Consider the following 23,187-nt stretch of genomic DNA (forward strand, 5'->3'; position numbering starts at 1 on the left):
CTTCGCACGGCCTTGTGCATCCTCGTCCTGAGCGCTGCCGGAGGCTGGCAGTCCTGCGGGGGGCCGTCTAGTTGCTGGCAATTTCTTGGTTAATGGTTCTGTGGTGAAAATGGCCGAAAAGCGGAATAAAGAGAGTTCTGTCATCGATTTCAACGATTGCCGTCCCCCTTCCGCCCCCAGCGCTACAGTTTCTGAGAGAGGCCCTTACTCTTTGTGGACCCTACGGTGGAGGCCGCGCTCGGCCCCTTGGCTCCAGCCTTTTCTCCAAGAAAGGAGGCTGCTCACGAGGCTCACCTTGCACTTGCTGACTTTACTATCTTGGAGGAGGAAAAAAGTCGATGTTTAGAGTATGATTTCAGTCTTCTGTTCAAGAGACTGTTGAATATTGGGGTGGAGAGAGCCCCGTTTACGCCCTTGTATGTGATTCAGCAGATCTCTTGACAAGGTGATGGTCCGATTCCTGAAGCTTTCACTTTAAAATGTCCACCTGCGTTTGTGCCAGTTTTGCCCATTTAAAGGAATTATAGGGAGAGGAGGGAAAAGAACAAAACCAAACTTGATCCAACGAGGAGCCGGGAGTCGGGGACCGATTTCATGGCTCTCCGTTTGGAAGGAGCCCACAAGTGGCGGGTGGGCCGGTGTCACTTCCGTCCCGCACAGGGGCTTCGGACTTGGTGCAGGGCCGGGGCGGGGGGCTGCTGCTGTCGCGGTGGCCCCGAGCGCATGAACTTCGGGTTTAATGATGTTATTAGGAGACCGCCTGCTCCTAGGATAGGATGCACGTTACCCTGGGGAGATGAATGAGACCCCTCGCAGCAGCCTCCAGCTGCTTACCGCTCAGAGAATTAGGTAAATTCGGAAGAGCAATCCTCTCCGCGGCTTGCGGGAGGAAAGGTGGGTTTGCTGATTGGGAAACAATGGAAGCACTTGGGCTGTGCTTGGGGCTTTGACAAAGAACATTAAAAAAGGGCCCATCTCTAGACTTTATGACCACATCCATGGTCCTTCAAAGCAGGGAACAAGAAAAGGCAAAATCACAAAAGAGACAATATAGATGTTTATATTTGTTTCTGTTTTTCAAACTAACTTAATGGAAAAATAACTGTGTAAGACGTTCATCATTTCTTGTTTGTTTTAGAGTAGTTCACCTTTTTTTTTTTTTTTAAGCAGAATGCCAATTTGTTAACTTACAATGTGTAATAAAATTCCCAACTGAAACAAATTGCATGTGTAGGCTGCTCAGTGCATTATCTTCCAGCAGAAAAATCTATAGGGGAAGCTAGAATATAAAGTTATTTGATTAATATGGAGTCAGAACAAGGAGATTAAATTCTATGATTAGGTCATTAAACCCTGATACCCCTATGCTAACAACTCCACAGTGGGGTTGTTCCTGCCAAGGAGATTAGAATCAGCTGTTCATACTTGCTTACCTACTCATTCTTGTTCTTAGCGTATGTAACTTAATGGTTAAGGGTAGGGGTTTTGGAGTCAAGCCTCTGCCACTTATTAACAGTGTTGAGCAAACAACTAACCCTCTCTACACCTCAGGGTCCTCAGTCTGTAAAATTGGGGTAATAATCATACTCTCATAGGATTGCATCAAGGATTAAACAAAATCATGCAAGCAAAGTCCTTAGCACAGTATCTAGCACATAATAGTTAGCTGTAAAAAATAACCCTTGAGTGGCTTCCAATTGCCGTTAGAATAAAGACCAAAATCCCTACATACCCTTAAAGGCCTCAGTGTGATTTGGCTGCTACTTCTTTAACCTCAGCTTGTGCCGCTTTCTCCTTTTTGTCTTATACTTTGCATTCTTTTAACTATGAACAGTTAAATTTCTTAATTGATTACGCTAAAAACAAAGCAAAGCACATTTTCATTGATTTATATTTTTCACATTGTCCCTTCCTCCCACAAATATTTACAAGCATTTCTGTCAAGCGGACCCAGTATTGGTGCCATGACAGTCCTGGTCTCTGCCCACCCATAGCTCTAAATGAGGGGAGATGCCTGGCTAATTCCTCCCCATCCTTCCCACCCAGCTCAGCTGCCACTTCCTGGATGTAGCCTTCAGCTGCCTCTTTCTGGATGAAATCTTCACCTACACAGATTTCTCACAGGGTCCTGTGTTTTCCTACATGGCACTCAGTGCTCTATGAAATACAGATTTGGTGATTATTTGATGAATGTCTCAACTCCCAATTAGATTTGTAAGCTCCATGACAATAAGAAGGTGGTCCGTTTTGCTCAGGCTTTGTTGCTGAGAGCCTGACACACAGAAGGTGCTTAAGAATGTTTGTTGGAGGAGAGGGAGAGGGAAGAGAGGGAGAAAGGGAAAGAGACATAAGGAAAGGATGAGTAAATATAAGGGATGGCACAAAGAAGTGGAGAAATGAGAAACCCTGGGGATCATGTAAAATCGATGAAAAGAGCCACCGCTTTGTTTTAGTCACCAGCGTTATAATTTATAACCCTCAGAGCTCTTTACTAACAGGGAAGCTCATCGTCATCCTGTTCTGAGAGGAATGAGATATCTGATTCCATACATTAGTGCCCTAAGGCTGAAATAAACTAGGAGGAGTTACTGGTTTATTTCATATTTAACATGAATGAGATTTGTTGAATGTGAAATGTTGCAAAACACATAGAAAAAATCGAATCGCCTAAAGCCTCCAGATCTCAACCCAAAGAACGTTAACATGGCAGTAGTTCCATGAAAGAGGCAAGGTTGGTATTGGATAAACTGGTGTGTGGGACTCAGCAAATATGATGTCTTATCCATCTGCCAGTCAAGGAGAGAGTACCAGTAAGTAAGAGAAAGCATTTGCAGTGCAAGAAGCTGTTGATTTGGCAGGAAAACAGAGGGAGATGACACTAGGTAAATCAAAAAGCAATAGTGAAGGTGTGGAGATGTTGAGAAGAGAGCTCCTAAGCTTTCCAGACTACCTTCTATGTGATGACAGGCCAAGAAGAAAGAAATCTAGGCCAGACGTCTCCAAAATTGTTCCAGTTCTTTATGGCCATAGCTCAGACATGGCCTCAGAAGCAAACTAGCTCTAGTGGGTTCTGAAACAAGTACTATGTGAATCCCCTCAGTGTTAGGCTTCTTGTAATCTGTTTTTGTTTCTCTGTTTTTCTCTCCTGATAATCAGATCTTTTAACAATCCCAGTAGGTAGAGAGGGATGGAAGAATGCATAGGGTACAATGAAGAAGACACTGAAGGAGACAATAATATAATGATGACGACATCTATAATTTATCGTGACAGGCACTTTTCTAATATCTATGCCTCACAACAATTCCAGTGAGGCATATATTATTTCTCTTCCTATTTTATACATGAAGAAACTAACATGTAATTCTCCCAGGTCACACACCAAATCAGTAGTGGGCTTGAGCTTGGATCTGAGCTCTAAATTCACGTTCCTTGCTACAAGTCATAGGATAGATACTTCACACTCCCTGAGGTAATTAACCATAAAATTTGGTTTGTACCCTTCCGTACCTTTTTCTATAAACATGCACACGCACGCGCACACACACACACACGTTTACCTGAAACATGGATTTTTCTCTTAACAATTTTCATGGCCATTTCTCCAGGACACTATATAGAGATAGAAGTCATTCTATTTTTTTTTTCTCTTTTTAAAAATTTCTGGTAAAATAAACATTTACCATTTTAAAATATACAGTTCTGTGGCATTAAGAACATTCACAATGTTGTGCAAAATCATTCTTTTTAATAACAGTAAAACATACTATATTGTGACTCCACCACACAGTTCATTCAACTGTTGCCTTAATGGTTGATATTCAAGTTGTTTCTCATTTTTGCCGTACACGCAATGCTGATGAAGGTAACATCTTTGTACGTATACTTTTGTGAAGCAGTGTTTTTATTTTTGTGGAAGAGATGTCTCAAAGTGGGATTGCTGAGACAAAGGACATGTACATTTTTACGTTAGTAGTTACAGCCAGATTACTTTCCAAATGGCTGTCCAAACTTCACGTGAGAAGTATGAGAAGGGTACGAGAATATCTAGAAGCCACAAAGGAGAAGACTGATAGACTTAAGTACATAAAAATGAAAAATTACTGTGCAAGTAAAATCCAAAGACAAACAATAGAAGAAAACATTTGCAATGCATATGACAGACTAAGGCTTACTACCAATTGATAGGAAAATGACAAACAGCCCATGAAAACTAGGAAAAAGTATAAGTGAGTAATTCACCCAGGAGGAAATGCAAACATACGAAAAGATACTTAACCTCATTGATTGGGAGATGAATTAATTCATTTGTATAGTGAGTTTGGGAAAAACAAGACGTGTGGAGGAGGGGAGGGTAGAAGGAGGAATCTAAATAACAGGAAGCTCCATCTCTAGCTCCCCCTTTAGTTTGGCCTTTAGTGGAGCTTTTGTTTTTCTGATGATTGATCCTTATGTGGCTTTTGATTGTTTGTTGTTTTGGGGGCATTTAACTCAGAAAGAGTTAAAGACATTTAGTAAAATTGCTCTAACAAAATCCCTTCCCTAACTATTTACTTATTTATATAAACAAGGTTGCTCAGTGCTTATACCTATAAAAATGAAAAATCGATCAGTAATGAACCCTGTCTCTTTCTAGCAGTAAGTAATATTCTTTCATGGATTTTAAACTAGTATACATACACACATGTGTGTTTATATGTTTTTCCTTTTTTGATTGATAATTATAAAAAATTAGAATATATTTATTTTGATCAGTCGTTTACTGATTATTAGTAAGTCAAGCCAAAGGAAATTTTGCTAACTCTTAGAGACTTATAGTTATAATAAACATTTTCTGATATATATATTTCAATTTATATGCATATTTTGGTACAGAATAGGTGATAGGGTGATCAATAAAAGACTTTCAAGATAAAACATGAAATATATTATTACACTAGTATAAAATTCTGCTGGGGAAGTAGATTGGAGTTCACAGAGAAAAAGGAATAATACAAATTTTTGCACTATTAAAGAAGAATTTCTTCATGTACCTTGTTTTTTTTTAAATAAATTTATTTATTTTATTTATTTATTTTTGGCTGTGTTGGGTCTTCGTTGCTGCGCGCAGGCTTTCTCTCTAGTTGAGGCGAGCGAGGGCTACTCTTTGTTGCGGTGCGCGGGCTTCTCATTGCGGTGGCTTCTCTTGTTGCAGAGCATGAGCTTTAGGCACGCAGGCTTCAGTAATTGCAGAACGCGGGCTCAGTAGTTGTGGCTTGCGGGCTCTAGAGTGCAGGCTCAGTAGTTGTGGCGCACGGGCTTAGCTGCTCCAAGGCATGTGGGATCTTCCCGGGCCAGGGCTCGAACCCATGTCCCCTGCATTGGCAGGCGGATTCTTAACCACTGCGCCACCAGGGAAACCCTGTTCATGTACTTTTTATTTTTATTTATTTATTGTTCATTATGTTTATTTTTATTTATTTATTTTTTTGGCCACACCACACAGCTTGTGGGATCTTAGTTCCCTGACCAGGGATCGAACCCAGGCCCTCAGCAGTGAAAGTACAGAGTCCTAACCACTGGACGGCCAGAGAGTTCCATATTGTTCATTATTTTTAACTGAATGATAGTGGGTATTAACTCTATGATATTTAGATTCCATTGGATCTATTTAAGAGTGACGGCTTATTGTATTTTAAACGCCAATATTTACAATATGTTGAAAGATACAACCTTTCAACTATTTCTTAATGGTGAAAAACTTTAGATGTCTACTTAAAAATATGCTTATAGCATATAATTTTTTAAAATTATTTTTGGAGTTAAAAAGCCACAGAAATTTGAAGAACATCTACCTAGATCCATTTGAGAAGAAAGAATATTCCAATAATTCATCCTCAGATTGTTTAGAAATAGATTTCTCCACAACATTGTAAATCAACTATACTTCAATTAAAAAAAAGAAAAGAAAGAAATAGATTTCTCTAAGTTTATGTAAAAGTGATTGCAAAAGCAGAAACTTCATGTGAGCCAAGTCCAGGTAACATGTGAAATATCAATACTGTAATAACTCTCCAGTCCAAAATAGTGTGTAGATGCTATTTTTTTTTTTTTTTTTTGTAGATGCTATTAATCAGATATTTTGCAGGGTTTCTCCAACCTTGGTGGCAGTGACATTTTGTGCTGGATAGTTTTTTGTTGTAGGGAACTATTCTGTGCACTATAGGACGTGTAGCAGTATCCCTGGCCTCTACCCACTAGATGCCAGTAGCAACCCACCCCCACAGGTTATGACAACTGAAAATGGGCTCCCCAGGTGAGAACCACTAAGCTATTGGAAACATTGCAAGGTTATGGTTAACGCTGCAGTTCAAAAGTCAGGGTCCAAATTGTGCCCTGTCTGGAAGGCAGCCTTGCTTTCATTCTCTGAGGATTGGGATAAACTTGTAAGTCCCTAAAAGTCTTCCCTGATGAAGCCCACAGCCCTGCAGGGTGTAAGGCCCCTGTGTGTGGACTACTATAGACCTGAGTCTCTGGGAATAGCCTGACAGGGAATAGTCCCACTTGGCTGGGCTTTTGGACCCTGGATGTGGGAGCAACACAGGTGAGGAGGGGTGGTGAAGCAGATTGGAGGCTGGCCACTGCTCTCACTTCCTAGAGGTGAAGCTATAGGTGGTATGGAGAGGGCCTCCCAACCTGAGATCCAAGAACACCAGCTGATCAGACATATCTCATCCAATTGAGCCTAAGCACCATCCAGGAACACAGGACTATGTGTCTGTGGCTCTTCACCTTTACTCTAGGGGCAAGACATTTTGGTGGATGCCACTATTTGCTCTCCTTGCAGGTGACCCTGGACCTGGACCTGGAAGTGGCCCTTGCTGGACAAGTTCCTGCTCAGTGAAATTGCTCAAAACCTGCAAATTCAGTGCTTGTGGTCCACAGCCACAGGGAAATGCCAGCTCCCTGCAGCGCAGTGGTTCATAACCCTTTTTGTAGGTCTGCAGAAAGCTGGGGATCTCTCGCTAGAAATATGCAGCACATGTACTCACACACACATAATTGAATATGTAATTTCTGAAGCTCAACCATATACTACAAGTTAAGAATCCTTTATAGTATCTCATGAATTTAAATTCACATTCCCTAGTAACCCGCAGCCCCACCTCTAGCAAACTGTTCTTTTTATTTTTTTTGAGTTTTTGTTTGTTTTATTTTATTTTTTTTAACATCTTTATTGGAGTATAATTGCTTTACAATGTTGTGTTAGTTTCTGCTTTATAACAAAGTGAATCAGCTATACATATACATATATCCCCATATCTTCTCCCTCTTGCGTCTCCCTCCCATCCTCGCTATCCCACCCCTCTAGGTGGTCACAAAGCACGGAGCTGATCTCCCTGTGCTATGCGGCTGCTTCCCATTAGCTATCTATTTTACATTTGGTAGTGTATATATGTCCATGCCATTCTCTCACTTCGTCCCAGCTTACCCTTCCCCCTCCCCATGTCTTCAAGTCCATTCTCTACATCTGCATCTTTATTCCTGTCCTGCCCATAGGTTCATCAGAACCTTTTTTTAATTTTAGATTCCATATATATGTGTTAGTATATGGTATTTGTTTTTCTCTTTCTGACTTACTTCACTCTGTATGACAGACTCTAGGTCCATCCACCTCACTACAAATAACTCAATTTCGTTTCTTTTTATGGCTGAGTAATATTCCATAGTATATATGTGCCACATCTTCTTTATCCATTCATCTGTCGATGGACACTTAGGTTGCTTCCATGTCCTGGCTATTGTAAATAGAGCTGCAATGAATATTGTGGTACATGACTCTTTTTGAATGATGGTTTTCTCAGGGTATATACCCAGTAGTGGGATTGCTGGGTCGTATGGTAGTTCTATTTTTAGTTCTTTAAGGAACCTCCATACTGTTCTCCATAGTGGCTGTATCAATTTACATTCCCACCAACAGTGCAAGAGGGTTCCCTTTTCTCCACACCCTCTCCAGCATTCATTGTTTGTAGATTTTTTGATGATGGCCATTCTGACTGGTGTGAGGTGATACCTCATTGTAGTTTTGATTTGTATTTCTCTAATGATTAGTGATGTTGAGCATCCTTTTATGTGTTTGTTGGCAATCTGTGTATCTTCTTTGGAGAAATGTCTATTTAGGTCTTCTGCCCATTTTTGGATTGGGTTGTTTGTTTTTCTAATATTGAGCTGCATGAGCTGCTTGTGAATTTTGGAGATTAATCCTTTGTCAGTTGCTTCATTTGCAAATATTTTCTCCCATTCTGAGGGTTGTCTTTTTGTCTTATGTTTTCTTTTGCTGAGCAAAAGCTTTTAAGCTTCATTAGGTCCCATTTGTTTATTTCTGTTTTTATTATCAACCTATTCTAAAGAAATATTAGCATTTGATGTGTAAATATGTTGTATGTGTTTATATCAGCATTTTTTATAATAGCAAAAATATGGAAAGAGCTTAAATGGATACTAGCAGGGAAATTGAAAAATTGTTCATTCATTCATTCACAATGGAATACTATGCAGCTATTAAAAAGAATGAGGCGCTTCCCTGGTGGCTCAGTGGTTAAGAATCCAGCTACCAATGCAGGGGACACGGGTTCAAGCCCTGGTCTGGGAAGATCCCACATGCTGCGGAGCAACTAAGCGCATGCACCACAACTACAGAGCCTGCGCGCCTAGAGCCCGTGCTCCGCAACGAGAGAAGCCACCACAATGAGAAGCCTGCGTACTGCAACGAAGAGTGGCCCCCGCTCGCCGCAACTAGAGAAAGCCCACTCACAGCAGCGAAGATCCAACGCAGCCAAAACTAAAAATAAGTAAAAAATAAATAAATAAAAAATAAATAAAATAAAAAAATAAGAAGAATGAGGTACAATTATATGTATGGATTGAAAATAGGTCTGTGATATTCTTCTGTATAAAAAAAATTGAAACAATTTTCATCTTGTCTTTGTAAAAATTATTACATATGTGTGTGTGTGTGTATATATATATATATACATTTTTATATATATATAAAATATGTTTGGGTTCATAGAATAAATACTGGGAGTCTAAGCACCAGACTTTATAGCAGCTACTTCTGTGGGGTGAGATTTACGCTTTTCCTGTATTCACTCCTGTGTTATTTAAAATTGTAAAAATTTGCCACACTTATTTCTGTAAGTTAAAAATAATATTAACAGCAACAACAAAAGTGAGTTACCTCTACGGTGTGAAGTGTGGTGGAGGAACCTGCTTCAGTCCAGTCAGCCTAGCCTCCCCAGGTAGAGTAGGCATTTTCTACGGCACAGCTCCCGTGGGAAGCTCCCAAATACCAGACAACCTGCTTCTGAGGTGTCAGCACCACTGCAGAGCCCTCTTTGAAAAGGACAGCGCCCCACCATGCTCCATTAATTGATCCTTTGAAGTCATTTTTCCCTAGGGAGACCACCGAATTTTAATTTTTTTAAGTATACAAACTTTACAAAATAGACTGTCCAAAATAGACTCCTCTCTCTTATTCTCTCTCCCTTTCTCCCCCTCCATCCCTCCCCCCTACCCTCCCCCACACACACCCTGGATACTGCCCACAGTCCCAGCCTAAGTTACAGTGTTCTGATATATCCTATTCCAGAGTATCTATCCCAGAGATGTTGCCCTAGGCATTCCTTTGGATTGAGAATTGGAGATTGGACTAAATTCATGGTTTCTGGACTCTGGCTGGGCCTTGAGAACCATCTCTCACAAACCACGCCTTGTAGACGTGGCCTGGTGTGTACAGACTCTGCCCTCTTTTTGGACTCTCGCCCACTGCTGCCACCAATGACACTGCCAGGCTCTGACCCTCTCCCCTTGGCCTCCTGCCGTGCTTCCCTCCTGACGTTCCCTCAGACACACTTGGGAGCACATAAACTGGAGGGAGTCGGTGTTGAAGACTTGTATAACTCTCAGCTTTTGCTCTTGTTCTAAGCAACCAAATCACAAAAGACAGTGTCTAATAGTAAGTGGACCCCATGTAGTTTTTCCTCTTGGGAGCTGAGCAGGAATACAGCTATCCCATCCTCTTTACAGGTATTTTTTAGGCTTTTTTAAAAAAATATATATGTATAAAAGTAATAAAGCACATTAAGGAAAGTTTGGAGGAATAGGATTGAGAGTCCAGAAATAAACCCATACATCTATGGTCAATTGACTTTCTTTTTTAAAAATATTTATTTATTTATCTATTTGGTTGCATGGGGTCTTAGAGGCAGCCGGCGGGCTCCTTAGTTGTGGCTTGTGCAGCTCACCGGCTCCTTAGTTGCAGCATGTGAACTCTTAGTTGTGGCATGCATGTGGGATCTAGTTCCTTGACCAGGGATCAAACGCGGGCCCGCTGCATTGGGAGTGTGGAGTCTTATCTACTGGGCCACCAGGGAAGTCCCCATATGGTCAATTGATTTTCAAAAAGGTGCCAAGATCATCCAAGGGGGAAAGAATAGTCTTTTCAACAAATGGTGCTGGGACAACTGGATAGCCACATGCAAATGAATGAAACTGGGCCCCTACCTCACACCCTATAGAAAAATTAACTCAAAATGGATCAAAGATATATATGTAAGAGTTAAATCTATACAACTCCTAAAAGAAAACATAGGAGTAAATCTACATTGTCTTGGACTAGGCAATGGTTTCTTTTTTCTTTTTTTAAATTTATTTATTTATTTGTTTATTTTTGGCTGTGTTGGGTCTTCGTTGCTGCACCGGGGCTTTCTCTAGTTGCGGCGAGTGGGGGCTCTCTTTGTTGTGGTGCACGGGCTTCTCATTGCAGTGGCTTCTCTTGTTGTGGAGCACAGGCTCTAGGCACGTGGGCTTCAGTAATTGTGGCACGTGGGCTCAGTAGTTGTGGCTCACAGGCCTAGTTGCTCTGCGGCATGTGGGATCTTCCCGGACCAGGGCTTGAACCCGTGTCCCCTGCATTGGCAGGCGGATTCTTAACCACTGTGCCACCAGGGAAGTCCCTAGGCGATGGTTTCTTATATACGACACCAAAAACACAAGCAACCAAAGTAAAAATAGATAAATTAGACTTCATCAAAATCAAAAACTTTTCTGCATTAAAGGAAACTGTCAACAAAGTGAAAAGACAACCCACAGAGTGGGAGAAAATATTTACAAATCATATATCTGACAAGGGTCTAGTATCCAGGATATACAAAGAACTCTTACACCTCAACAATAAAAAAACAAGATATCTAACTTTTAAATGGGCGAAGGATTTGAATAAACATTTCTCCAAAGAAGATCACAAATGTCCAATATGCACATGAAAATATGGTCTAAATCATTAGTCATTAGAGAAATGCAAATCAAATGCAAATCAAAACAGTGAGATACCACTTCATGCCCACTAGCATGGCTATAATAAAAGAGACAGATAATAACAAGTGTTGAGAACGATGTGGAGAAATTGGAACACTCATATATTGCTGGTGAAAATGTAAAATGGTGCAGATACTATGGAAAACAGGTTGGTAGTTTCTCAAAAAGTTAAACATAGGATGATCATATGACCCAGCAATTCCACTCCTAGATATATACCCAAGAGAGCTGAAACATATGTTCACACAAAAACTAGTACATGAATGTTCATAGCAGTTTTTTCATAATAGCTAAAAGGTGGAAACAAACCAAATGTCTATCAATAATAAACAGAATGTGGTATATCCATACAATAGAATATTATTTGGCCATAAAAAAGAATGAAATACTGATACATACTTCAGTGTGGACAAACCTTGAAAACATTATGCTAAGTGAAAGAAGCCAGTCACAAAGGATCACATATTATGATTTTATTTATATGAAATGTTCAGAATAGGAAAATCTATAGAGTCAGAAAGTAGATTAATGGTGTCCTGGACCTGAGAGGAAAAGGGAATGGAAATTATTTGCTAATAGATATGTGGCTTCTTTTTGGGGTGATGGTTGCATAAGAAGTAAGGTGTGGTCAGCTGACTGGGCCAAGCATCGTTGGACAGAAAGCTCCAGGAGCAGATCCTTACTTAAACTTTCAGGGACCACTCAATCTTCGATTGTTTGAGGCTCCTATTTGGGCAAAGTTGAAATTCATGGAGTTCTATCAATCTATTAACTTCCCTGGGAGAGACAATGGTTCACACACCCAGACTCAAACTAACAACCAAATAGGCAGAGGATGTGAACAATCTACAAGAAACACAAATAGCGAATAGACATGTAATAGACATGTATTCAACCTCACTCATAGTTAAAGAAATGCATCGCAAAACAATGAGATTCCATTTGTCATCCATCAGATTGGTAAACAAAAGTTTGGTAATGCCCAGTGTTCACAAGATTATGGGGAAATAGGCACCCTCATACACTAGTCCTGGGAGCATAAACAGATTCAGCTCTCCTGGAGGGCAATTCAGCAATGTCTGTCAACATTTTGAATGCCTATTCTCAATGACTTAGCAATTCTACTGCTAGAAATTTGCCCTAGGAATATACTGGCAAAATTATGCCAAAGTTATGTACAAGGATGTTCACTGCAACATTGTCGGTAATAACAAAAAAACTGGAAAGAACCTAGACATCCATCAGCAGGGGATAAGTTAAATACATCCACGTAATGGAAAAGTATGCAATCATTAAAACATGAGGTAGACCTGTATATACTGGCATGGAAAGATCTTCTAGATGTGTTTTGTTTAAAAAAATAAACCAATGTGCACAGCAATAGGATCTTATTTGTGTTAAATTAAAAAATAGATATATGCAGACTTTTTCTTTCAGGAAGGGTACATAAGAAGTGGTGGTAACTTTTGGAAAATGGTTCTGGGGGTTGGCAGGAGGAAAAGATAACTTCTGCCTTTTATTTGATGCTTTTCTATACTATTTGATTTTTTTAATACTATGTGAATATAAGACTTTTAAAATAATAAATATTTTAAAAGCGGACAAGGAACGTGGAGGGATAAAGAAGAAGGAGAAGAGGGATCCCTTAGTTGGGAGATTATGGTTTGTCCTAACACAAGACTGTCTTGTTTTAGCTGCATTAATGAAAGCATTGTGACCGATCATTTGGGTTTTAGGAAGGTCACCAGGGCAGTGGGCTGGAGGATGGAGGGGAGATATGAGACTAGAGTCAGAGGGACTGATCAAAGGTTTTTGCAACAGAGCGGGGCCCAAATTGAGAAAGTGATGGCGGGGGTGGAGAGACTGCCCCAGATAGGAGAGTTATTAAAAAGGGAGACTGATGGTCTTTTTTTTTTTTTTTAATATTTATTTATTTTGGCTGCACTGGGTCTTAGTTGCAGCACTAAGGGCTTTAGTTGGAGCATGCAGATTTCTTAGTTGCAGCATGTGGACTCTTTAGCTGCGGCATGCAAACTTTTTCGTTGTGGCATGCACGCGGGATCTAGTTCTCCGGCCAGGGATTGAACCTAGGCCCCCTGCATTGGGAGCGTGGATTTTTACCCACTGGACCACCGGGGAAGTCCTGGAGACTGATGGTCTTGATGCCTGATTGGATAAGGAGGATGAGGGGGCCCAGGCATCTGCTTTGGGCAACTAAGTGTGTGGTGATGCTGTCCAAGGAAACACTCAGAAGGAAGGAGAGGGATAGAGACGGAAGAGGGTGGGAAAGAAAATAGTGAGTTCAGTTGTGAACATGCTGAGTTGATGAACATGTTGAATTTGATCATGTTGAGCAGACATATAGGGATGGAGCTCAGAGAATTCTGAGTTGGAGATGGAACACATCAGATCGACGACCAGTAGTAGTTGAAACTTAGGATTTGGGTAGACCAAAAAAAAGGCTGGGTTCAAGGTGGGACTCTAGAGATCACCTATCCTTAAGTGTTGGGTAGAGGAAGAGGAACCATCAGTGAGGCTGAGGAGCGATCAGAGCTGTGAGAGGAAAACAGGAGGGAGTGGGGTCACAGACAACTGATGGTCTCTGTTCCTGGCCAGACACAATAGCTGATTTTTTAAGCTACCCTGGACTTTCTGTTTATGCTCTTGAAAAGGCCACCCACCAGTGAGAATGGCCCCACTCCAAGTTCATGGTTTGTAGCTCTGCTGGGCTCTCCCTATACCACCCATCAAATTATTTCTACTTATCCTTGGTTGGCTCTGGCTCTCATTCCCCAGTTATTCTAAACTGTCACCGTGTTCATTTCTCACATTTCACTTCCACTCTCATCTTTGTGGCCTATCTTGCCTTTCTACTTCAGGGAACTAACGAGGCCCTCAGGGGTGAGTGCCTTTAACATCTCAGCCCTCTCTCTGTAAGTGTATCTAAAACAAGATTTACCTTCTTTCCTAGTGTTCAGTCTCAGAGAATGATGTTCAGCTCCTGTTTAGTTCTAGAGTCCCTCCAGGAGGTCTCACTGACCCTATTCCATCCCTGAGCCTCAGCTACTTGCTCCTTCTTCTGTCTGTATGGCTGTAACACACATTGTATATTTCTCTATCACCACATTTACCTTGTGGAACCAAAGTTATCTCACTCTCTGTCTCCTCCAATTAACTTGATCCTATGCATGATATTTTCCCCCATTAACCTCTTATTAATATGTAACATTCAAGCAGAAAAAATGCACATATTGTAAATGTATAGCTCACAGAGTTTTCACAAACTGAATATGCTCATGCAATGAGCCCCCAGATATAGAAACTAAGCATTATAACGATAATGTGTTCTCTTACACGCTCCATCTCCCTCCCCAGGGGAACCACTGTCCAGTCTTTTAACAGCATAGAATAGCTTCAGCTGTTTTTGTAAATTAAAAAAATAAACCCAAAATAGTATTTACTCTTTTGTGTCTGGCATTTTTGATCATCGCATCTGTGAGAGTCATCCATATTGTTGCATGCAGTTGTAGATAGTTTATTTTCATTGCCATGTAATATTCTGTTGTGTGAATAGACCATGATTTATTGATCCACTCAAGTATGATGATAAGTAGCCCCATTTGGGGCAATTGCAAATAGCAGGCACTATGTTCTATTTACTTTCGAATCTCCAGCATTTCACGCATGCTTAGCATAATGATTTGTGTATGAACAGGTAAGAGAATTTAAGGAGTACTTTTCCACTGTATTCTTGGGTGGTCAGATAATACCTGAAATATTAGATTCAAGCCTGGGTACCATGTTTAAAATGTTTTAAGGGGCCATTGATAATTCTAATTGTCTATTGAGGGCAGCCATGGTGGTGTGTCCGGAAGCCACGCTATATCAGATCTGCTGGAAGGAACTGAAGATGTTTATTATGGAAACGAGAACAAAGAGGATCAGACATGGACCTGCTTGCTTTTATTTTATTTTTATTTATTTTTTACAGCATTATTATTTTTTAAATTTATTTATTTATTTATTTATCTTTGGCTGCGTTGGGTCTTCATTGCTGTGCACGGGCTTTCTCTAGTTGTGGCAAGCGGGGGCTACTCTTCGTTGCAGTGTGCGGGCTTCTCATTGCAGTGGCTTGTCTTGTTGTGGAGCACAGGCTCTAGGCACGCAGGCTCAGTAGTTGTGGCTTGCGGGCTCTAGAGCACAGGCTCAGTAGTTGTGGTGCACAAGCTTAGTTGCTCCACAGCATATCGGATCTTCCCGGACCAGGGCTCAAACCCATGTCTCCTGCATTGGCAGGCGGATTCTTAACCACTGTGCCACCAGGGAAGTCCCCTCGTTGCTTTTAAAGACAGCACTGGGCCAGTGGCTAAATATTTGGGAGAGGCAGCTTTCTGCTCAATAATAATCATGATATTGGCTTGTATTTAGAGAGCAGTTACCATATATCAGGCCCTGACACGTGCTGAGGGCTTGCTATCCATTAGTTCAATACAAGAATGGCTTTTCAGGGCTTCCCTGGTGGCGCAGTGGTTAAGAATCCGCCTGCCAATTCAAGGGACATGGGTTCGAGCCCTGGTCCGGGAAGATCCCACATGCCTTGGAGCAGCTAAGCCCGTGCACCACAACTACTGAGCCTGCGCTGTAGAGCCCGTGAGCCACAACTACTGAGCCCACATGCCACAAGTACTGAGCCCACGTGCCACAACTGCTGAAGCCTGCATACCTAGAGCCTGTGCTCCTCAACAAGAGAAGCCACCACAATGAGAAGCCTGTGCACTGCAACGAAGAGTAGCCCCCGCTCACTGCAACTAGAGAAAGCCCACGCGCAGCAATGAAGACCCAATGTAGCCAAAAATAAATTAATTAAATAAATTTTTTCAAAAAAGTTATCCAAAAGATAAACTTTTAAAAAAAAAAAGGCTTTTTAAAGGATGAGACTTGAGCATGAGCTGCCTGGTGAAACTGTGATCACTTCATGGCTGCAGACACTAGCAATCGCTGAGCCCTGGGAAGTTATATTTATAGGCTCATGGTTTATCTGAAAAGCCCTCCTCTGACTTGGCTCCCTGCCTTATTCCCCTCCTTCTTCCTAGAACTGTCCTTCCTGAGAGCAGCCTCCTGTAGCACCGCCCTGGGTCCCATCACAGCAAACAAATTATTAGGTGTTTCTGTCAGGAGCTTCCTTCCCCTCCAGGCCCACCTTGCCTGGCTGGGACCATCTCCTTTCCACCCCAGGATGTGTCCCCTTCCAATGACTCAAAACTTTCACCTGGGGGCTTCCCTGGTGGCACAGTGGTTAAGAATCCACCTGCCAATGTAGGAGACACAGGTTCGAGCCCTGGTCCGGGAAGATCCCACATGCTGTGGAGCAACTGGGCCCATGCACCACAACTACTGAGCCTGCGCTCTAGAGCCCGCAAGCCACAGCTACTGAGCCCGTATGCCACAACTGCTGAAGCCTGCGCACCTAGAGCCCGTGCTCCGCAACAAGGGAAGCCACCACAATGAGAAGCCCATTCACTGCAATGAAGAATAGTCCCCGCTCGCCGCAACTAGAGAAAGCCCGCACGCAGCAATGAAAACCGGATGCAGCCAAAAATAAAATAAATTAATTAAAAAAAAAAAAAACTTTTCACCTGCTTGGATGATGACTCTGGCCAGGGCTGTGGCCACAACAGGCCTGACCCTTCAGGCAGCCAAGGGTCATTTTGAGTTATCCTAAAGTTTGTTTGTTTATTTGTTTGAGACAAAAAGAGTGAGGTAGGAGCAATGAAATTTAGAAAGTACCTGGAAAAAAAAAAAAAAAGCTGCGGAAATCCTTTTTCTAGATGTATCCATCCAGTTTAGGCCTCAGAAAGAAGAAAATTGCAGACAAATAAATCTGATTGGCTGAATGCAAAAGGTGTTTGTCAGGGGAAGCAAAATGCTGTCATCCTCGCAGGATAAGCTATGCGGCTGGCCCTGGGACAAGATGCTTTATCTCACCAGTGGCGCCTGAGGCCGAGGCTTGGCAACTGCAGAATCACCAAAAAGACAGTGGCCTGAGTTAGACAAGCAGGCCTTGTGAAGTGCTGGCGAGCTGAGTCCCAGCCCTCTCTGCCTCCCCTCTCGCTTTCTCTGCTCTGTTCCCTGCCTGGGCACCCTCCTCTCTCCTCACTCCTATTTCTTCTGAATGCTTTATTTTTTTTTTTCTTGGAAAGGGGCTAGTGAGAGTCCAAGATTTAGGAAGCTGAACAACATACGGGCAGATCCCAGAAGCCTCACTCTCCCCCACATCCACAGCCATAATTCATATCTTCTATTTCTTCTCTTCTGCCAGACAAAGCCAAACACACACTAACAGTGTTAACACGATAAATATCAGCAGTCCTGACCTTTCTCTCTGGGTCCTGGAGTCGCCCTGACTCCCAAGCTCCGACTTGCCTGTGCTTAAAGTGGATTAGCACTTACCCTAGGCTGCAGGGCCCTGCACTTGGGCTTGATGGGAATCAAAATAGAGATTACCTTATTTGACTTAAAAAAATTTCCACTTGAAAGATAGAATCCCCCAGAGAAATACACTGGGGCTTACACATACACAATTTTAAATTGGATTTTAAAAATAGTTTGCCAGCTGTTTGCTAGGTCGTGCCTTAGGTCTCATCCTTGATTGATGTTGGGTCCATTTGGGAAATAAGGCCAAGAGGGGACAGAGATACTGGCAAGGCGGCAGGATCCTGGATGCCTGGGGACGTTCCCAGGAGCCCTGGCAGTTGTTGCCATGGGCCTTTGGAAACCCTTGGAGCCCTGGCACCAAGGGCTGTTTCTCACCCAGGGAAACTGATGGAGGGCAAACCACCTCCCCCGGACCTCTTCTCATTCCGGCACTGCTTCTTCTAGGCCAAGGTCCGAAAAAAAAGAGATGAAAGAGGACTGCTCTCAGCTGGAAGGGTCTTTCACACTTTTTGTGGCTAAATACTTATTTTAGCTCCTTGTATCACCTTCAAGTGATACATACACGGGCCCTGCCCAGAATTCTCACCACCCCCTCCTCTGTTTCTGCCCAACTGCTTTTCCTCTCTCAGGCCTCAGCCAGAGTGTCACTTTCTCAGGAAAGCATGAGGGGCAGCAGAGGGCGGTGCTTAAGAACACCAGTGTGTGGGGGGGTTTAAACCCTGGCTCAGCACTTGCTAGCTGTGTGACCTTGGGCTGGTCACCTAACCCTTCTGCACCTCAGTTTCCTCATCTGCAAAAAAACGGGGCTAATGATAGCACCTACCTCACTAGGGTTGTTGTGAGGACTCAGTGAGTTCATATATGGTGTATAGAATATGTACAGTGCCTAGAACGTGGCCTAGCATGCAATAGCATCTGTTTTTATTACCCTCCAAAGCACATCTCCCCAGGCTCAGCTGCCTGCCGCTGCCCTGTCTCCCCCACCTCCTGTACTTCCGTGCAGCACTCGTTTACCGCTATTGCTTAATTATCTGTCTTCTCCACGAGGGCAGGAAGCATGTCTTGCCACTGGCCAGTCCTCATAACCTAAACCCTGCCTAGCTTATGCCATACTCAAGAAATGTGTTGGGGTTTTTTTGAGTTATTCTATAGCTCCTTTTTTCTTTACTATTTCACAATTTCAACACTAAATCCTTTTTATTTATTTGTATTTTGACAATAACAATTTCATCCATACATGAAGCTGCTTTCCACTGTGCATCATACTGTCTACCTGTTATCAAACTGGCTAGTTTAAACTCTCATGCAAAAAATATCTTCTTACCGTAGACTTTATTGTCTGCATTATTATTTTTTTCTTTAAAAATTTTTTTAAAAATTTAATACAGTTTTTAACGGTTACTTTCCATTTACAGTTATTACAAAATATTGGCTATACTCCCCGTGTTGTACAATACATCCTTGAGCCTGTCTTACACCCGGTAGTCTGTGCCTCCCACTACAATAATAAATGAAAAATAAAAAAAGAAGAAATGCTAAAACGCAAATATGATCCAGAAGACAGAGAAACTTGGGGCTCTTGGGTCATTTTTCTCCATCTACATTTGCTCCATATATGTACTTGGCCTCTTCATTTTGTTTGTCTGACTGTTAAACAAAGATAGAGTTGATGAGTTTTGAGTTCCGGGATTATGAGGATGAGGCTTTGTAATCACGTCTTTTGCAGGAGACTTCTGCCCCTATCTTGTTTTTCAAACTCGAATTCAATATTAAATGCATATAGTAGACCATATGAGAAAGTGTAAAAAATGAACACCCAACTACCTACAACCCAGTTTAAGATATGTTACAACCCACACCATTGAAGCCCCCCTTGTGTACTTCTTCCCATCCCAGCCCCCTCCTAAATTTTTGTTGCTTATCCTCTTGCATTTCTTTGTAATTTTACCCTAAAATACTCATCCTTGAACAATCTGCTGGCTTTGCACGCTTTTGAACTTTATATAAACTAAATTATACAGTATGTATTCTTTGATTTGCTTTTCTCACCGCTCCACATGATATTTGTGACATTCCTCTATGCTGTGGCCTATAGCTGTATAATACTCTGCTATGTGAATGCTCTGCCATTTTTTTCTCCATTTGCCTCTCAATGGATGTTTGGATTGCTTGCAACTTTTTTGCTGTTGCTGGCAGTACTGCTGTGAACATTCTTGCATGTGACTCCTGGGGCCCACCATCAAGAGTTTCTCTGGGGTTATTTCTGGGACTTAAGGTTTATACATTTTCAACTTGTCTAGATAATGCTAAATTGATTTTCCAGAGGGATTCCAGCTTCCCATCTGGTCCCAAGCCTCAGTCCCTGATCTGTTCATCCTCAGGTTCTAGCAGACCTGTTGGAAAGGGGCTTTGAGACAGGGCCAGAGAGAAGCCTGTCAGCTTGCACTGCAGTGACCCCCCACTTCTGGGCACAGGAGGTGACAACCTGGCCTGGGCAACCTGGAAAATCTCCTCCTGTGGCTTGGGTGGAGTCTGGCTCACAAGCACCACTCAGAGCTGCACAGACAGGAGCAAACTCTGTTGACCCAAAGCCAAAAAGTCCAGTGAAAACCAAACAAATGTCTGGAAACAACATTCTGACTAATCCATTTCTTTTCAAGATAACAAAAGTTTTAATATTTCTTTGATTAAGTGAAAGTGGTATTAAAAAACATTAATTTCCTTGTTACAGCTTACCTTTGAATTCATTGTTTTAAAATTCCATAGTGTCTTGAGTGTAGTAGTTTTTCAACAAATATGGACTTTTATTTGGGGCATTCGCTGCCTTGGTCAGCAGGATTATTCAGGCATCTAGCTGCCAAAGCCAAAAATGGAAATGCTTTCTCCTGTTTTCTGCAACTCTCTTCAATGATTTTATGTTGCCTGTTTAATAATAATTTAAAAGAAAGATGTAACAACGAAACCTGATGAATCCCTAAGGCCTGTTGTGACTTTCTCCTGGAAACCCTTACATGTTTGGCCACTGTCAGCTCAACAGGGTGCCCCGGCCCAGCTTCTCTGTCTACGAAGGAGCTCAAAGTTTGTTGGTTGCTCATACCCCCTTTTGAGAAGGCACGTTGATCCTTCAAGAAAATGATCCTTGGGGCAGTTTGTAAGCAAAATCTGTTGTTAAAAGCAAGAAGCTATAGAAATAAGCCAGTATTGCGTGTAAACCTAGTTATACCTAGCTTGGGTTGACTGGTCACTTTGATTCACTAATAACATTCTTTTTCTCCCGTCACATGTGGTCACAAACTCTTGACAATTTGTCTTTTATAATGTTTCTCCTGCCCCTCCCATCATCGTGTTTGGTCCTTTTTCACCTCATGCCTGAACCCTAAGAGACTGAAATCATCTCCCTACTTGAGTTCCTCCTCATCTAACCCACCACCTCTGGATTAATCTTTAAAAAATAAGAACCAAACGGCAGCAACAAAGCCCATACACAACAACTGTTTTCCCCATGATACCCTGCTTTTTGGCCTCTAAACTCATTGGCTTCCATGGAGTAAAATCCAGACCCTTCAGCCAAGGCATACAAAGCTCTCCCCAAACTCCTTGGGCCTCCGTGGCCATCTCTGCTGAAGCCTGCACAAACATACCCCCAAAGCAGCACAGCTTCAGGGCTCAGGACCCCTGAAGCCAGCCGCAGACCAGGGGTTCTGAGGCCCTGCTCCATGACGGCCCTACCTTCAGAGTTGTCATTCCCTCTGCCCCACCCGCTTCTCCAGTGCACCCCACACACCAAGTTCATCAGACACAGCCAGCCCGTGTCGGCCTCTGCAGCCTCTCCTGGTGCTTCTCCCTCCCCAGAACCCATTCCTCAGCTTGGGTCTCCCAGGTCCCACCTATCCTTTGGGGCCCCACCTCCTCCAAATCTTCCCTGACTCCCTTCATTTGACCATCGCCCCCTCCTCTAGACTTCTGTCCTGACCCAGAACGTATAGCTGATTCCATACAGACCACCCAACTGGATTGGAGGCCCCCAGTGGGCAGGAATTATGACATTTATGCACACCAGTGCCTTTCATGTATTCAGTGCCAATATATGTTGCATTTCAACATACGATGGTGAAGATGACAATGCAGGGGAAAATTAAAAACCAAATAAAAGGCTAATTCCCTCTTTCTCTATTTCAAATTAGACCCTCCCTCCTTCAAAATCTGCTAAAAAACACTCAGCATAACTTCTTTATCATGTCATGTATTTTAAAAAAGGAAGCAACATTCTAGGGAATAGAGAAGTTGAAAAAGCAAACAAATACATTTCTTTCGATGACTCAAATAGCCTAGGAAAGATAAATAAACAACTTGGACCCGAGACAAAATGTTGTTGGCTACTGAGGGAGCTAATCCAGGTGCTTCTGGGTCTAAGCCGAGCCAAAGCCTGGGCGGGATAGTGAATAAGCCTTTACTGCTGAGCTGGGTCTGCAGGGTGAGTTGATAATAAGGGAAAGCGGCTCACAAAAACCAAAAAGAGGGCCAAATTGAACCTCAGTGGTCATCTCTGAAATACCAAAGGGTTAATATCGTGTGGGAACAGTTTTTTGTTTTGTTTTTTTTTTAAACTCCCACACACTCCGTTAACTAGAGTGTGACAAGCGGGAGAAGTGTGGTTGTAAATCCACAGGGCCTTGAGTGGAGACCCCCCATCTGATTTGGGACTTGCAGAGCTGTGGCAGTCACCTCACGGTAGTGTAAGCTTCTTGTTTTGAAGGGTAAATAAACTTCATTTAAAGGGGAAGCAAATATTCTAGGAGGGGCCTGTCTTTGATAGGAAGTAGAACCACTTATCGTTAAGTCATGAGTTATATTGCAAATATTTAGGTTTCTTTAAAAGAGTGGGAAAAAAATCTTTTTTCTGCAGTCTTTCCATCACTTCATCCTGCCCATCTCTGCCAAACCCATCTTTCTAAAAAATCCACTTTCACCTTGGGACTCTTTGCTCACAACTGTGTGGTGGTTTTCTGTTTCCTAATGCATGAATGTAAATATTATCGTGCCTGGCCCTGAGGCCCTGGCAGTCTGGCCCCTTCCTAAAGCTGTTTCCCCCTCCCCACAGCCAGCCTCCTCCCTGCTGGGTGCCCGTGCTTCACCCCTGCACCTGGGTTCCACTGGAGGCCCAGCTCCTCCTTGCAGCCTGATGGAGATGTTCCAGTGCACGGTGAGCTTGGAGCTTCCTGGGAAGCACACAGGAACGATCTTCTGCGGGTTACACTTAGTTCCCTAGTTAAAGGGTAAAGTCCTCGAGGGCAAGGACCCGTCTTCTCCGCCACTGAGCCCAACTTCTATGTCTGGACTACAGCCAGCCCAGGGTGGCTCTTCCGTGCTAGTTAGTCAGGACATCTGGCCCTC

At 42.5% G+C, this 23,187-nt stretch overlaps 1 long non-coding RNA gene across 2 annotated transcripts in view; it reads left to right on the forward strand.

The window, feature by feature from the left end:
- Positions 1-23,187, forward strand: part of LOC132376530 (uncharacterized) — a 66,632-nt gene that overhangs the window by 1,059 nt on the left and 42,386 nt on the right. The window lies entirely within an intron of this gene.

This window comes from Balaenoptera ricei, chromosome 13 (assembly GCF_028023285.1).
Source record: "Balaenoptera ricei isolate mBalRic1 chromosome 13, mBalRic1.hap2, whole genome shotgun sequence".
Taxonomy (NCBI): domain Eukaryota; kingdom Metazoa; phylum Chordata; class Mammalia; order Artiodactyla; family Balaenopteridae; genus Balaenoptera; species Balaenoptera ricei.